Here is an 18,214-nt window from a genome sequence, read left to right as displayed (position 1 = left end):
AAAGTTTGCTCTCTAGATAAGACAGATGAATCCACTGGTCTGTACATAGTTGGCTAAAACAGATCTTATTGTTCAAAACAAATCCTTTTGCTCTCTGGTCAGGAAAGAGTCTTCCTTTAGGTCTAGTGAGGGTCTGGCGCATTCGAGTCCCCCCAAGTTCTGGGTCCTTTTATAGCTTTAGCTTGTTGGGACCTACCGTGGTGAAGCAGAACGTTCACTTTTCATATCACTTTTTCATGGTGTTGAATTTAAAACAAACCCACATCTAAATCCGGAAAGCCTTGAAAAATAAGTAATTATTGAAATCGTTTAGGGGCAGAGACTTAACACACAAGCAGAAGTACTAACAGTGCTCTTCACTTGTCTTCTAACTCTCTTTAGCCCATCTCCCTTCCATGTCTCCAAACAAGAAACAAATAGCAAATTTTAGCCCATAAAGGCTCTTTTTTTAAGTCTGAGGGAAAGATGACCACGGAACAGTCTCTACCTTCCTTCCTGCTGGTAAATCCCTGTCTTTTATTACCTTTTCTAATCAAACTTTTAATTTCAAGTTACTTGTAGATTCACATGCAATTGTAAGAAATCATACAGTCAGATCCAATGACCCTTAACCCAGTTCCCCCCAGTGCTGACATTTTATGAAACTACAGTACCGTGTCACAACCAGATATAGACATTGATAAAGCCAAGATACAGATTAGTTTATCACCCACGGATCCCTCATGTTGGACTTTCATAGTCATACCCACCTTTCTTCCACCATCTTTGACCCCTGGCAACCACTAGGCTGTTCTCCATTTCTGTAATTTTGTTATTTCAAGAACGCTGCATAAGTGGAACCTTATGGTATGTGACCTTTTGAGATAGGCTATTTTTTAACTCAGCATAATTCCCTTGAGATTTATCCAAGTTGTTGTGTCAGTAGTTTATTCATTACTAGTACTGAGTAACATTCTATGGTATGGATGTCCCAGGGTTTGTTTAGCCGTTCAGTCATTGAAGAACATCCAGGTTGTTTCTAGTTTTTCTTCTATTAGGAATAAATCTGCTATGAATGTTTGTGCACAGATTTTTGGGAGAACATAGTTTTTATTACGCTGAGAAGATACTCAAGAATGCAGTTGCTGGGTCTTATGGTAATTGAATGTTTCGTTGTATACGAAACGACCAAATTGTTTTTCAGAGTGGCTGTACCATTTTACATTTCCACCAGCGATGAATGAGTGATTGACTCTTTTTCCGTTCTTGCCAGCGTTTTGTGTCATTATTATTTTTTACTTTAGCTATTCTGATAGGTGTATACTGACTCTCATTTTGGTTTTAATTTGCATTTCCCTTATGTAATGATGTTGAACATCTTTTTCATGCTTATTTCTCTGCCATTTTAATATACATTAATTTACCTTTTCTACTTACTCTCCCTTTTATCTGTTACCCTGATCAGCAAATCTGTAACTCAGCCCCCATCTATTTCATGTCTGCTTCTGAGAAGCTGCATGAAAGGCCTCCCTGTTGCCTCCGGGGATGATGATTTCTTCTCATCCTGGGAGGGCCGCTGTCCAAGCGCAGGACTGTGTCCCCTACTGGCCTCACAGCTGTCAGTCCTTGAGGCAGAAAGTACAGCATGTTTTGACTCCAAACCTCTACTGCACGCTGTATTTAGGTCCAGAAAAGGCACTATTTGAACCCAGTACTGCACTAAGCCTTCTCATTTAAACAGATTCTTCATTTGCTCTCGACAACTGCTTGAACAAGAACATGGGAGTGAGCAATCAGACCAGGAATAAATACATCGCAAGAAAAAGGTGTTTTTAGAAGGCACGCATAACGTGCAAAGAGACGTTTCTGCCGTCAGCTAAGCAGCCTTTTATATTACCCCCAAGCAAGTTGCACAACTTCTCCTGATTGGGTTATGAATTCTGTTGTGGATTCTCAACTCCCCGAAATACAACCAGAAGAGCCTAGGGTTGGGACAGGCGCAGTTAATTAGGTCCACTGCAGTAGGCATGGACACTATTCTGATGGGGTCTTAGAGTCTCAGGAGAGAGGAGTCATGGGAGCGTATTATTAGTGTTTTAGACCCTAGACCGGCTAGTTCTAAGCTGGCCTTGCAGAGTAAGAAACGTGGAAATTGATGGAGTTGTTATGTAATAGCTCTAACTTTGGGATTGGTGGGCTCTGAGAGGTCCGGCTATGGAAACAAGTCTTACTGAGCAAGCTGTTCCTCCTGGTAAGGAGCATGTTTGGCTGCACAGTCTTATCATCCAGGGGTAGGTAACACCTGATGTACATAACTAGGTAATTTTGCTTGGATTCAGTATTGGTTAACGTAGAGACAGGAAGCTATACCTAGTCCCAGTACTGTTACTACAGGGAAAAGGAATTATGCTGTTTTCAGTTCTTACTTCTTTAAATATGCATAATAAGGAAATTACCCCTGTGCCAGTGGTAAGTGTATTGCCTCTCACTTCCAAATTCACCCGTCATTCCCTGACTTATGATACTGGGGCCAGACCTTGTGAACCTTTCTCCTTTGTCCACTGACATGTTAAGCCTTGTTAGTAGAAGGTGCTAGAAGGACACTGTAGGAAGAAGAGACTTCTATTCCTGGTTCCAGTGTGATTCTCCAGTGCGCTTGCTCCTGTGGCACTTGGTTAGCATGCAGGACATCCAGTGACACTCATGCCCAGTGAGTTTTAGTGGTAACATCCTTGCAGGAAGCTTCCTGGAGAGTTTCTCTGACAATCCTGAGAACGATTTCCCAGTGACACCGAGAGACTCTTGCAGGCCTCAGTGAGTTCTGTTGTTCCCATAAAAGGTGGTTTTCTCCTTGCTAGCCCCAGTTTCTAGTACCCCAGCAGACTTTCCTATCAGCCGGAAGACCGTAGCTGTTCCCTCTCCAGTGATGTCTGGATCTCAATCTTGGGAGGGGTGGGGCTCTTCCAGATTTGTTCCTTCTTTGAGCGCTCTGCCTCCATCCTATATCTGCTATTCTTATATCCTTTAGAATTCTCTTTACCCCTTTCTAGTTAATTAATCTCTTGTAAATTCTTTATATTGGTCTCTTTCTGGTCAAATTGCTATGTGGTTTTTGTCTTCTGACTGGACGCTGACTGATACAGAAGTGCTACTGTATTGGTCTCAGGAGATAGACCCACAAAGATTGGAATTTGGGATTGGATTGGACATGCCCTAGGATTTGAACATAATTCTGAGCACTTTGGCAGCAGAAAATGGGATGCTAGTATCTGTTTCATGCAGTGACATCATAATTAATCAGGTTATCGCCTATGGTTGATTTTGATGAAGAGCTAACTGCAGTAAATGCTTTGGATGCCCACCTGCGAGCAGTATTTGAACATTGTGTCTTTCATGATGGCTACAAGGACTGTGGTGTGGAACGGATTCTACTGAGCACACTGGAGTGCTCACAGAAAGAAAACGATGAGCTCAGGACCTTGAACTCTCAGCTGAAGCCCTGGTCTGAGAAACAGAGAGCTTTCTTGCCAGCCTTAACTATTCTCTTATTTATTGCAGCTCCGGGGCTGATATTGCTAAAATTAAATATAAAATTGCATTGTATCTTTTATTGAATTTTAATGCCAATTCATCTACAGTCTTTCCACATTTCTCCTTTGAAAGTTAGAGCACTAATTGGGAAAGAATGAAGTCCTGAACTTGGCATGGGGACATATGGTTGGACCCACAAGAAAATGACTGTCTTGAACCCCAAGTCACTCTGAGGCTCTCTTACCCCTGAGGTAGCTTGCCCTCCTGTGTGTGAGGAGACTGCCTGTACTTTGCTTGAAAATTTTGTGATAACCTTACCTGGGGAAGATGATTTAAAAATGAGTATTCATTCTCTTCAACTCTCACCATGACCAATCCTGGTGATTTCTAGGTTCACTGCAAAGGGGGAATCTCAGAATGCTCCAGGGAGACAAGTACACACTATGACCCAGGATAAATAATTTACATACCAAAAAGTGTGTGAGACTTTGCTATTGCACATGTTCAGAACTCTGAGGAACCTGCGTAAGAGTGGATCCAAAGGGTGTTAGACCAAAGAGTGCAGAATAAAACACTAAATAAGAATGAATTCATTTATTCAGTCTTATTATATGAGTGTACTTCCTAGAGAGTCCAGATTTAACGTGTTAGCTTGGGAAATTACCAGGAACATAGACACCTTTAATGTTTGATGCTATCAAATTTGTACCCATTACAGAACCTTCAAAATCATCTTCCATGTAGTAACTCAGTACATATTTACTGAATTGACTTGAAATCTCAATGCCTGACCTCAAGCCAAACGTATTATCAAAAGAGAAAAAGAATAATGGTAAATAAATAATAGAGAATTCACACTGCAAATAAGAAGAGTAAAAGAGATCACGGCCAACTCAAAATATTTGTTGATTTATGGATCATTAAAATGTGGAAGAGATTAACTATAATATGAAAATCCATACAATAATATATACATAGTCACCTTTATAATTACATGGGGAAATTTTTCACTAAAAATTTAGAAAAAGAAATCAAACAAAATTTTATTTTCTAGTTGTCATACATCCTATGATTGACTGTTACTTCTTACGTTTCTTACTAGTTCTTAAGTGCATAAGAATACTGGAAAGCTAAGCAGTTCTGTTCCCAGAAATAACCCAGAAACTTAAAAGGTTTCTGTGGATAGAACTATGTGTGTGAGATCTCTATTCCTGGAATCAAACTTGTCTCTAAACCATCTTTAATTTAAAAATGAAGATCACATATTAGAAAATTTTGCTAGGAAACATTATTCATCAAAGAGGAAAAATTAAATTTCTCCATTTAAAGTAATTCTCTATACTACCTTTTATTTTCAAATATAATTTACTGTAATAAATTATGTTTAGATTTAACGTTCATTGGCACAAGACAATAATAGCTAACAGCGATGCTACTGTCAAGTTTTGTAAAATCCTTGTTTCTAATTTTACTTGGTGCTAAAAATTGCAAGTAACTATTTTGAAATCATGTAAACTGGCAAGTTAGTATATGGTATTACATCATGGAGGCTATATTAAGAAACTCCAGATCAACCTGTTAGTAACTGAATTTATGTACACAGATGTATGCAGACTGCTAATTAATGGGTAAACAAGGAAAATATAATATCATGAATTGTGGTTTGCCATTCTTTGTAATAGCAAGCTAAGAAAGACATTCTGCATCAGACACTAATGCACATCAGAAAATGAAAATAGTTTTAGGTTTCCATAAGTATTTTGGATGCTGACATATATTCCATGTCTCAGACATCTTTCAGTGCTGATACTGTAATAAAGATTGCACAGTTAATTAAATGAAACTATTAACATCTTCACGGACGTTTAAGCGGTACTCTAACTTACAAGTGGAATGACTTAATTGCTATACATTTCTTCAGTCATAATGCATAATTATAAGGAATTGAAATAATGAGAAATACATGTATATACACACACACTCTGACCCGTCTATCATGAGGGAAGCGCCAAACCATGTAATCCTTATTTCTCTTGACAACACCAGCAAACATCTGTGTCTCCCTGCCCTCAGCAGGCTGTCACCTCCCCTCTGACCAGTTCTCTCCTCCACATTGTTGCTTGCCTCCTCTTGGGGATTTAACAAGAGTTTTGGCTGGATCCTCTCATCTGGACTAATGCTTAATGCCTTTGTAACTAGAATTGGGAGCGTTTTGCCTCTGGTTCTCCTTTTCCGTCCCCCCTGATCCCAGCCAACTCCTCTTTGAGGCTTCCACAGAATTGCCTTATTTTTGGTGCCTCATCAAGGAATCTGGAAAAAAAATCCATAAGCATAGATTTTAAAAGCATTTAGATGACAACACCCAATTCCTTGCTCAAATGTATTCCTTGCCAACACTAAGACTTTGTTTCTACCTTTGAATGAATTCTTTGCCCCTCCTCCCACCTCCTCACCCCTGCTTACCGTCATCTTATGGTGACTTCTAGTCTTAGGAGAAGGTTCCATCCTTAACCCACAGTAAATTGTGTTAACTAAATGTCAAGTATGATCTATACTGGTATGTCATGACGAGGTAACACGTGTGTTAACATATTGATCCCTTCAGCTGTTGGGACATCATGGCAGGGTCTTGTTGCATCCGGGTACAAACAGCCTTGTGTCATTAATTGTTTAGAAGGTGAATACTATATTCCTTAGAAGTCTTATACTTTCTACCATTTCAGTTAACATCCCTGGGATATAGATAGATATGAAGAACTTAGATAAAGATCCAGCCCTCTAAGAAAATAATTGGAAGACATGAATGAATTTTAAGGTATTTGCAGAGCAATCTCATGAGCATGTAACTCCGAATAACATGGGGCAGAATAAATCATCTACACACTCTTTTGTAATCTCTGCCATCTTAATAGAATAGCAAGTTTGCTTATAGGTATCCCTGAGATATGAGTGTAAATGGAGATTAATGATGTATTTGAACTTCTTTCCAGATATCAGATATGGGCTTTTGCATGCTAAAACTTACGAGCTGTAATATTGACTTTTGTTTAATCTTTAAGTAATTTACTCATTTTCCCCATATGTTACCTTCATATACTATAACACAAATAAAATTCAAATATTTGCATTTTTAAAATTAAATGAAATCATTAAAGGAAACAGACTAGATACTGATTTTTTCTAGGTCATGTTCCGTTTTGATCTTTAAGTATTTATATTTTAATGAAAACCTGGGGTTTATACTTCTTAAATAACGTACAGTTGTTAGAGAAAGTTTGAAGTGTTGCTTTTATCATTTAGGATGCTTTGGGGTTCAAGTAGTAACAGAATTGTTAACTCCTAACTGTTAGTACCTAAATAATAGTGATACATTATTTCATTATTATAAGTCTGGGGTTACATGGTGCCATAGTTATCAAAGAACCCATTGCTCTCCATCCTTCTCCCCTGCATTCCTGTGCACATGGGCTTTCTGCCTCTGGTTGGCCGTCACATGGTCACAATATGGCTGCTGCAGCTGCTGACACTTCATTCTCTTATAACCATGTCTCAGGCAGGATGTGCAGTTTCCTCCTGAGCATTTCGTTCATCAGGGAGGAAAACCTTTGCAAAACGTTTCTTCAGCAGGCTGCCCATTACATCTCACAATGTTATTTTTTTTCCTGGAAACTGATGGTATTTATCATTTCTGTTCTGAAATCATTAGGGACAGTGATACTAGACTTGCCCTTGGAACCCTTTGCTTAAAGTGTGAACAATTGATTTGGTAGATGTGTCAGAGAGAGATTTTTATCAATACAAACCATAGTTAACCACGTAGTTAACCACATAACTTTAGTAACAGTAAAGTAAGGAAGCATAGAGTAATGGTTAAAATTGCAAGCTTTGAATCCAGACCTCCTTGAGTTTCAGTTTTGTAATGACTACTAACTAGCTATGTGTCCTTGGGAAATTTACTTAACCTTTCTGAGTCTTAGTTTTCACAACTGTAAAAATGGGAATTATATAAAATCCAACTCAGAAATGATGTGAGGTTTAATTTAATTAACTGATATAACATTACGTGTTTTTTGAAAATTTATTTCTTTATTTATATATTTATTTATTTTTGGCTGCTTTGGGTCTTTGTTGCTGTGCACAGGCTTTCTCTAGTTGCAGTGTGTGGAGGCTACTCTTTGTTGCAGCGTTCAGGCTTCTCATTATGGTGGCTTCTCTTTGTTGCGGAGCATGGGCTCTAGGCACGTGGGCTTCAGTAGTTGTGTGCACGCGGGCTCAGTAGTTGTGGCTTGTGGGCTTTAAAGCGCAGGCTCAGTAGCTGTGGCACATGGGCTTAGTTGCTCCACGGCATGTGGGATCTTCCTGGACCAGGGCTCAAACCCGTGTCCCCTGCATTGGCAGGCAGATTCCACTGCACCACCAGGGAAGTCCCAATATTATGCTTAAAACAGTACATGCTCAATTAATGGCAGCTATTCCTGTACTTTTACTAATGACTAAGAGAAACTGAAGAAAATTCCAGTGTTCTCATGCCTAGAAAGTGATGGATGTGGATTCAATCTCTGGTCATTCTAAATTCAGAGTCCCTGGTTCTCTGGACTTACTGTATCTTATTCCTTGTTGTAACTTTGCTAGCATGCTGCAGACACAGACATAGGGTGAATATTATTAATTCATTAATTGACTGGTCATTTGCTTATGGAGAAAGAGAAGAATACACTATATATAGCAAGAAGAAGAGTCTTAGATTTTGTGTATATTTTACTTAACCTTTTAAAAACCATGACATTAATTCTGCCATGAGTTTATACTTAAAGCATATGAATATCATTGCATTTTTTGAAAGTCAACTTTTGAGCTTGTAATAAAAGTTACTTTTCTCAAGCTAAAAGTTCCAAGAATATTTAATTTGGGGATCAAAACATTATTCTATATGATATTTAAAAGAAACTTTATGACAGTGTTTTGTGTTTCTGAGAATATAATACAGCTTTGCAAATGAATTCTCAACTCTACCCATGGGTTTGGGATTGGCCTACTTCTACTTCAGATACACGGCAGGGCACATAAAGTTCTTAGGCAGACAGCAAAGAACATTTGTTCAATTTATTACCCCAGAGGAAGAGGCAATAAATAATTAGGAGAGCGGTTTGCAGAGGGGGTGGTTATTGGCAAGGAATCCTATGCAAGATTCAGGAGGTATGAAGGTGGAAGAGAGTGTGTGTTAAGATAAAGCAAACATCTACTTACAGTCTTGATTGTTTGTCCTAGACCCCATGCCTGGCACACAAACAGATATTACCTATTATTATTTACATTATTAATGGCATATATATATGTATTTTGAGGGACTGTATTCATTTCCTAGAACTGCTATAACAAATTACTACAAACTGGGTGGCTTTAAACAACAGAAATTTATTTTCTCACCGTTCTTGAAGGCAGAAGTCCAAAATCAAGGTGTGAGCAGGGTGGGTTCCTTCTGGATGTCCTGAGGGTGAATCTGTTACATCAATCTCTTGTAGCTTCTGGTGGCTGTTGGCAGTTCTTGGTGTTCATTGGCTTGTAGATCCATCATTCCAATCTCTGCCTCTGCCTTCATATGGCTTTATCTTTTGTGTTTGTCTTATTATAAGGACATTGGTTAATAGATTTAGAGCCCACCCGCTAATCCAGAATGATCTCATTTCAAGATCTTTAACTTAATCACATCTGCAAAGACGCTTTTTCCAAATAGAGTCACAGTCACAGGTTCTGGGAAGACATATCTTCTGGAAAGTCACCATTCAACCTACTGCAGACTCAAAAAATTTGTTAATGTTCGTTTTGAATTTCTTAGCAAAAAAGATGTAAAATTTTCATGTGAATGAGAATGGCTTAGATCACCTATTTAAAGTGCACGCCCCTGAGCCAATTCCCAGAGATCCTATCGAATTACTATAGGTATGTGCATGTCAGGAAGCACATGGATGCTTCTGATGCAAATAAGCCTTCGATGCATTTTGAGAAACATGCTCAGAGGAGGCTAATCCTAGGAGAAGCAAAATAAAATATTTACCTAAAACTTTTTTTAAAAAATTAATTTATTTTATTCATTTTACTTTTGGCTGCGTTGGGTCTTCATTGCTATGCGCGGGCTTTCTCTAGTTGCGGCGAGCGGGGGCTACTCTTCATTTGCAGTGCGCAGGCTTCTCATTGCGGTGGCTTCTCTTGTTGCAGAGCACGGGCTCTAGACGCGCGGGCTTCAGTAGTTGCAGCACGCAGGCTCAGTGGTTGTGTCTCGCGGGCTCTAGAGAGCAGGCTCAGTAGTTGTGGCACACGGGCCTAGTTGCTCCGCGGCATGTGGGATCTTCCCAGACCAGGGCTCAAACCCGTGTCCCCTGCATTGGCAGGCGGATTCTTATAACCACTGCACCAACAGTGAAGCCCTAAAACTTTACCTCAGTAAAAAGGAAGGCACATCTCAGATCCATATGACATTGTACTTCAGTACAAACTTGTTAGGAGGGATTTAAGGGATTTTTAATTTTGAAAACTAATTAGTCAGTCAAAACATTAAGTGGGTATTCTTCAAGGTGAACAGTTTTGAGAGTATGTGACAAAATTAATTGAAATATTTTCCTTCCAATTTTTAGCTAGCAAAATAAATCATGAAAGCATTTAGCAGTAATTGGGAAATGAGAGGCAAATGTGTTAGAGAAGAGAATTTGGGACTATGTTTACCTTCACTGTCTCCACAGGCTCCTGTCCTCACTCTTCTGTTTTAGATCCTGGGTTGGGGTTTTTCTCAGAGCCAGCCCTGTCCCATAAGCTTACTACTCCACCTTTATAGACTTAAAAAGGCAGATGATCAGAATTAAAGTCCTTTACAGGAACCTTGGAAATTCCTTTTTTGGGGCAGAATGGATCAAGTTGGGAAGGGTGTGTGTGTGTGTGTGTGTGTGTGTGTGTGTGTGTGTGTGTGTGTGTGTGTGTGTGTGTGTGTGTGTGTGTGTGTGTGTGTGTGTGTGTGTGTGTGTGTGTGTGTGTGTGTGTGTGTTTTAAAAGCAACTGTTGTAATCTTTTGTTTAGATGCTCTTTACCTGCAGCATATTTCTGGGTCTTCCACATTGCTAATTTACTTTTTTTTTTCGGTCAGGATCTTAGTTCCTGACCAGGGATTGAACCCGGGCCCTTGGCAGTGAGAGCAAGGACTCCTAACCACTGGACCACCAGGGAATTTCCCATGTTGCTAATTTAAAATGGGGTTATAGATGCCAGCTAACTCCTTGCTTCTCAGAGTGTGATCTGTGACCAGCAGCATGGCCATGGCCTGGGAGCTTATTACAAATACAGAACCTCAGGCATCTTTCAGAACTTCTGAATCAGAATCTGTATTTTAACACACTTTCCAAAGGGTTTCCTGTGCTCATTAAAGTTTGAGAAGCTGAACAAACGTATTCAATGCTTCAACAGATCAGCAGGTGCTTTTAATACAGGAGACAATCCTTGTAACGGTTCCCAAGGTAACCTTTCCCAAGTGATTTTCAGAACTCAAACTATTGAAGTGATACGGAGTTATTCTTTTCTGTAGTGCCTCACGTACTAATCTCGTGTTATGAAATCTATAAAAATTGAGGAAAAAATTGTATTTTATGGGGAACAAAAACTTACATCGGAACTTTAGAACTACTAGAAGAATCAAGATATGATCCTTGGTGGTGTGCAGGTAGGCCTCTAGCAAGATATACCTATATTTAAAGTCCTGAGTCATATGTCACATTGCTAGGAACAAAGTAGAGCTTTTATTGAATAATGGAATGTAGTTTTGGTGTTTTGCTACAGTATAAAGATAGGTTCTTTTTAAAAATTTTCCATGTATTTTGCCTTTAATATTGTGCAGGTTTGTTAAAGATCAATATGAACCAGAAAGTCCACCAGTGCTTTTCTTAAAATCAATTTTACATAGAAAATCATGTACAATATTTTATTTCTTCTTTAAGGTAAGGTATGCCCATGAAATTTTATAACATGTAAAATAGACATCGTAAACTATTACAAATTAATATGAGTGAAAGCCGAGGCAGAGAAGAAAGTTGAGCAACAGACCAAGGAATAGATAAAAATTTAGGACTTAAAAGTGTCATATCGAATTAGTGGGAAAAGATATTTTGTTCAATAAATGATAGTAGGGCACCAGCTGCACATTTATGGAAAATTAGATTTTTTTGCATCTCATATTATACGCCAAGATAGTTTCTAGATCAGTATTTCTAAACATTGTTTTTATTAACACCTGTAAAGAGCCTTTATAGATATATATGTTTTTCCTAATTCACTCTCCCTCCCCGAAAATTTAATGACACAGATATAGTCTATTTATGTACTGTAGCCCTTTGGAGAATAGGAATGATTTTAATACCGAACATTTTCTGTCCTTTTCCCCTCAACAAACAATTTTGCCCCTTTGGGGGTGGTATGGCTGCAATGAGAATGCATGTCCAAGAATCTAGAAAAAGTAAAGTTTTAATGTAACAAAATAATTACAGAATAAAATAACTTAAGTAGATGTTTACAACTTTAGGGTGATTAAGCCCCTTCAAAGGAAAATAATAAAAGACAAAATGCACAAAAGAGGTATTGGTGTCTCTTGATACCAATTGAAAAACCTTCTGAACTATAAAAATCATCATGGTAGACAAAACTTTTAACTTGCATCTGTCTAGATCCATCTTGACAAAGAGATAGCACCAGAAAGTTAACAGTGGTTACTTCTTATTGAGGTTATCGTGCATTTGAAGATGTTCGTCCACACATTTTTTACAGTGAGCATTACTATCATAATCAGAAAACATTTAAAATTTATAGCTTTCTAACGGAATACCTGTGATTATGTTATTTAAACCACTCACCTATCTCAAGGATCTTGCTGTAATTTCCACTTGATATTTGAGAATACACGGTTTAGAGCGGTTACTTGAGCGCCAGCATTTACAGTGAGTAAACGTTAGAGCTTATGTTTGAACTAAGTAATCTCTGACTTTAGAGGTGTTACTGAATAAATCGGTCCTGCTGCTTGCCCCTGCAAATTCAGTTACGTACTCATAAATGGTATAGGAGAAAGGTGCCTTTAATCAGAATGCCGGCAATCCGGGGAGATGGTGGACTCAGCTTCTCCCAGAAACCACCTCTGAAGATTCTGCTCAGCCATGCAAGTTTTTAAAGAGAAACAGAGAAGTAATCTCAGTTACTCATTGAGATAGGGGCTCAGAGTTGTCTCCATTCCCCACCGCGGGCAGGCTTGTGTGCAGGCTTGTTGACTCCTTGTGGCCTTTCTGTAGATGCCGTCTTGTTCGCACAGTTTGTTCAGGAGATTCCTGAAGGGGAAGCTAGGAAAGAGATCTGGTCCTCTGTTAATTACTTATTCTTCATTTCTACTTCTCTGATCTACAGAGAGAACCGACAAGTTAGGCGAGGTATTATGTGATTAAAAGATTTGAAAGGTGTGCTTGGGCCGGAGGTGAATAGAGCACGGGGGTGCCTGGTATAAAAGTTAGTTACAATATAGCTTTGCTAAAGTGACAGGAAAAGGGGCTTCCTGCTGAGGGCAGTTTCCTGTAAACAGCTGCATATAAAGGGTTTGAAATTCCTATAATGTATGATTTTTCTCTAAGCTATTTTTTAAGGCTTAAAGCCATCATCTATGATTTCTACATTCACCAATTGCCGTTTTGAAATGGTTTTGCTTCCACTGTGGATGTGGTTTGATGAACCATTAGGTGGGATGTATACTCTGATGAGCTTGGCACTCAGAATTCTGGGTCCCTCTGGAACTGACATTTAGAAAGAGTCAAAATTCTTAGCCACATAAAGTCTTAATTAGAAAAGCATGTAACTCTCTAATTAGTTTCTATTATACATAAAGGCGATAACCTATTAAAAAACACATAAATTGCCTCAGCAGTTAACTTTTGTTGTCCTAATTGGTTCCTGTTTATCTTGCTTCCCTTGTTTGTTTGATGCTTAGGTGTGTATAAAATGTCCCACATTCTCATCGTGCTTACCTTTGTTTTTAATGCTTCTGGTCTTTGCACCACTTCACAAGTAATTGTTTTATAAAACATTGGGGGTCCTTCTTGGATAGTAATTCAGAGTCTATTTTATTAGCCAGAGTCAATGTCAACTTTTAATTGATGATTAGCATACAAGTGTAACTAATGCCTTTTATTCTGTACTTGGATAGAAATATTCAACTTATTCCAGGTCTTGTGGTATGCTAGTTTTCTTTATCCATTTGTCAATCTGGGGACCTGTGTTCACTCCCAATTCTTTGTTTTTATTACACTTGTTGCCAAAAATCCGGAGTCATGAAGGTATATTGATGAAAATTAAGGCACCAGTCAACACAACTTCACTTAATTAGAAGATTCTGGCAGAACTGAGAGAAGTTGAGGAACGATGGCCCCCATTATTTCTGATTCCCCCATAAATCTCTCTGATGTTCTGGGAAGAACATGGGTGTTGGCAAACCAGGTTAACTTTAAAGGGGTGAGCCGAATTTTATCCAGCTTAAGTCCGGGGATGCGTAACTTGGTCCCTGGTTTGCAAGGCAGAGCTGTCAGGAGCTCATCTGAGAATGATGAGGTAGACTCATGGACAGGTTCTTGTGTGTTGGCCCACTTGGAAATCAGTGGTGTAACACATCTGCCTGAATCTTGTGTAATCTACTCTTTTTTTTTTTTTTTTTTTTTACGGTGTGCGGGCCTCCCACTGTTGTGGCTTCTCCCGTTGCGGAGCACAGGCTCCAGATGCGCAGGCTCAGCGTCCATGGCGCATGGGCCAAGCCGCTTCGCGGCATGTGGGATCCTCCTGGACCGGGGCACGAACCCATGTCCTCTGCATCGGCAGGCGGACTCTCAACCACTGCGCCACCAGGGAAGCCCAACTCTTAAGTGTCTTATATTGCACATGTATACAAGCAACATGCCAAATACAGATCATTTCTTATATAGTTATTAGGACAATTCAGGGAAGGCGACTACAGTCAAGAGAATGTTTTTGGGTTAATTCCTGGTACCATGCATGTTAAAAAGCAATAAAGTGAATATCTTTAGAGCTATTCAGTATTTTCATTCAAAAACATATTTGAATCATCACTATATGAAATGCCTTTTAAGAGCTCCAAATGTAGCTGTGTGTTCAATACGCTTTACTCTCAAATACTTGAACATGTAAAATTGTATACTGATAATTTTTTTCTAGTAGCAATATCAGACTAATTTCCTAATTATATATTATACAAACATATTAAAATCAGTTTATATTCTTGAACACTAGTTAAGATGGAAGTAAGACTTGGTTACAGATAATCTTCTGGATAGATAAACGTGGTGAGATGTAGTTAAAATGGACGCTAATGAGAAAGTAAGTGTTCCAATAAAAATGAAAACTTGTTTTTCCTCAAAATTTTATCACTTATATGTGTGTGTGTGTGTGTATGTGTGTGCATGTGTGTATTTATATCCATATCTTTCTCTATTTTGTCACTACATCTTGCCACTTGGTTGGTCATCTCTAGAAAATAGATAAGGGAAGGAAACTGATCAAACTTGTATCAAAAACTGCAAGAAAAATGACATTGTCTTCAAGGGTAAACACTTTATTCTTTTTTTTTTCTAAACTGATTTTTTAAAAATTAATTAATTAATTTTTGTCTGCGTTGGGTCTTCGTTGCTGGGCATGGGCTTTCTTTAGTTGCAGGGAGCGGGGGCTACTCTTCATTGTAGTGCGTGGGCCTCTCATCGAGGTGGCTTCTCTTGTTTAGCATGGGCTCTAGGCACGCGGGCTCAGTAGTTGTGGCGCACGGGCTTCGTTGCTCCACAGCATGAGGGATCTTCCCGGACCAAGGCTCGAACCCGTGTCCCCTGCATTGGCAGGCAGATTCTCAACCACTGCGTCACCTGGGAAACCCCTATTCATTTTTTAAGCTTAGAAATTTTAAATTTGTAGCCATAATGTAAGAAAAAAAATTCAGAAGTCTGTTTACATTTGAATACAGTCAGAGTCATTTTGTTTTCTGGGACTCATTTGCCACGTAGTAGCTCAAGAATGCAATTTGGGAAGAAGGGACATTTGGTTTCTAGTCTATCGTGAACTGTGTGACTTTAGATATGGCACTTGAACTATCTGGGCTTTAGTTTCTAAGCTGTAAAATAAGAAATTATTTAGCTTTAACATACTTGGTAATTCTGACAGCCCATAAGGTAGCTCCAAATGCCTCAGGCAATAGCAGTGTCAGAATCAGGTGACACATTAACATACAGGGGACGTAGATGGTTTTCTGGAATTTGATTCTACAGGGTCAACAAGAGGGCCAGCAGGGGACCTATAATTCAAGCATTGATATTAAAAGTCTCTTCAGTCAAGAAGTAAGAATAAATACACAATCAGAAAACAGTCTATCAGAAATCAGACCTAAAATATTAGCAAGCCATAGAGATGCTTTAGCAAGAAGAAGGACACCTTATGGGTGTGCCTACCATGTGCCAAGCAGTGATTTTATCTTTCCTCTCAACTGCCCTGAGAATAAAAGGGTTTCCCCCAATATAAATACATTATCTGAAACACGAAGGTTAGGTAACTGGCCTAATGTCACATTAAATTAGGATCTAGGCCTCTGGCTGTCTTCTAATATGATGACTAGTTACAACGGTGCCTAGTTGGACGTTAGATTTCCCAGGTGCACTTTAAAAATACAGATTGCTAGACATCGTCCCAGATTAGTGGATTTAAAACTCTGGGCATGAGGGCATGAAATTTGTTTCGCTAGAGAGTTCTAGAAACAACTTTGCTGCCAGCTTGGTTTGAGAAAGATGCTAGTCCCAAGTCCATACAGAAGAGAAAGAGGACCGAGGAATAGAAGTAACATGTACTGCAAAATCTGTCATATTTAATTATTGAATTAGTTTTCAAGCACAACTTCTGAAGTTTTACTTTCTATGAAATCCTAATTCTATCCATCTCAAACCGTACAACCTTCTTCTTCCAACTCTTTTACTACATTGAATTTGTTGGAAAGTATTTAAATACCAAAATTAAAAAAAAAACTGTTTTACTTTCTTTCTTGGAAAAAAGACTGTTAAATTATAGTATAAAAGAGTTGTTTCTAATGATACTCACATTTACTGAAATAAATGAAATAGAAACCCTTTATGAATCAGATTGTGTTTGTTCCATGGATTTTGAAGCTTACTGCTAATTGACACTTCGAAAAGCCCTAGTACTGCCCATTTAAAGATAGGGTACATTGAAAATGCATCTTTAAAAGAGCTATTTGCAACTGGAAAATAGAGATGTTGAGAATAACCAGCCTTTACAAGGAAATACTTAGCCTTTAGCTAGCATAGAATCTTTTTTCCTAAGGAGAACATAACATTTTATATGCATATTAAAACTATGCCCTCTGGCAGAAAAGTCCTATTGACTAGCTGTATGATGCTTAATTTAATAGCCTGCAGGTTTTTTGTTCTTCTCTACATGTTAATTGGTTATTCCCTTAAAAGTTTTTTTTTAGTTTAGACGAAATAGAAAATGTATGAGGTCAATTTGGTGGCTACAAAATGAGAAAGCAGTGACTTTTTCCATTACTAATATTTTGAGTAACAGGGCTATTTTCTTTAAGAGTATGCTTATAAGCAGCTATACATTTGAAAAACTATTTTTATACTGTATCCATTATGGTTTTCCTCCTTTCTAGTTGCCACATTACTTTCAGTGACAAAAAGAGTTATAAGATAATAAAGGAAATAACAAAACTGAAGCAATATTAAGATTATATAAATGTCAATAATCCAGTAATTTAGGCCAGATTTATTCAGTATAAAAACGATTATATAAAAATATCAATGAAGAGGTAAGTAGGAATGTCCTGAATTTTGACAGTCAAAAACAATGTAGGCAAAACCAGAGGCTAAGAATAAATAGGGAAAAGTAAAATAATGAAGTAAAACTATTTAAAATAAGCTAAGTGGGAAGGAAAACGCTCATGTATCAGTCAGGTTCCCAGCAGCTAACAGCACTGAGTGTTGGGATTTGTTTTTTTGTTTTTTGTTTTTTTCATCAATTTTATTTATTATATTTAGTTTTTGGTTGCGTTGGGTCTTCGTTGCTGCACACGGGCTTTCTGTAGTTGTGGTGAGCAGGGGCTAGTCTTCATCACGGTGCACGGACTTCTCACTGCAGTGACTTCTCTTGTTGCGGAGCACAGGCCCTAGGCACATGGGCTTCAGTAGTTGTGGCACGCAGGCTCAGTAGTTGTGGCACACGGGCTTAGTTGCTCCGCGGCATGTGGGATCTTCCCGGACCAGGGATTGAACCCGTGTCCCCTGCATTGGCAGACAGATTCTCAACCACTGTGCCACCAGGGAAGTCCCGAGTGTTGGGACTTTTGAGGAAACTTTTCAGTTTACAGAGGTGGGTGCTGAATTAAAGGAACCACAGGGGTTGTTAAGGCACTCAGGGATGAGCAGCATTCGGAAGACATCACACCTGTAGGTGCAAGGGGAAGAGCTGTGTTACTAGAGTCTGCAGAGATGTAGAGCAGTGGGAGGGGCCCCTCCTGCCAGAAACTGGTCCGAAAGGTCCGTAGTCAAGCCAGAATGGCACAGAAGCAGAGAGGAAGTGGAAATTCCCTGTCATTGCCTCTCGCTGGCCAAACTCAACTGAAAAG

The 18,214-nt window shown here is 38.8% G+C and overlaps 1 protein-coding gene across 1 annotated transcript in view; it reads left to right on the top strand.

Moving 5' to 3' along the window:
• Positions 1-18,214, top strand: part of GPC5 (glypican 5) — a gene marked incomplete at both ends in the record, with an annotated part of 1,359,437 nt that overhangs the window by 112,455 nt on the left and 1,228,768 nt on the right. The gene's annotated exons all lie outside the window — the stretch shown is intronic.

Source organism: Grampus griseus (genome assembly GCF_964374135.1).
Source record: "Grampus griseus genome assembly, chromosome: 18".
NCBI classification, from domain to species: domain Eukaryota; kingdom Metazoa; phylum Chordata; class Mammalia; order Artiodactyla; family Delphinidae; genus Grampus; species Grampus griseus.
Note: the sequence above shows the minus strand (reverse complement) of the source record. Positions and strands in the feature narration are given on the sequence as shown.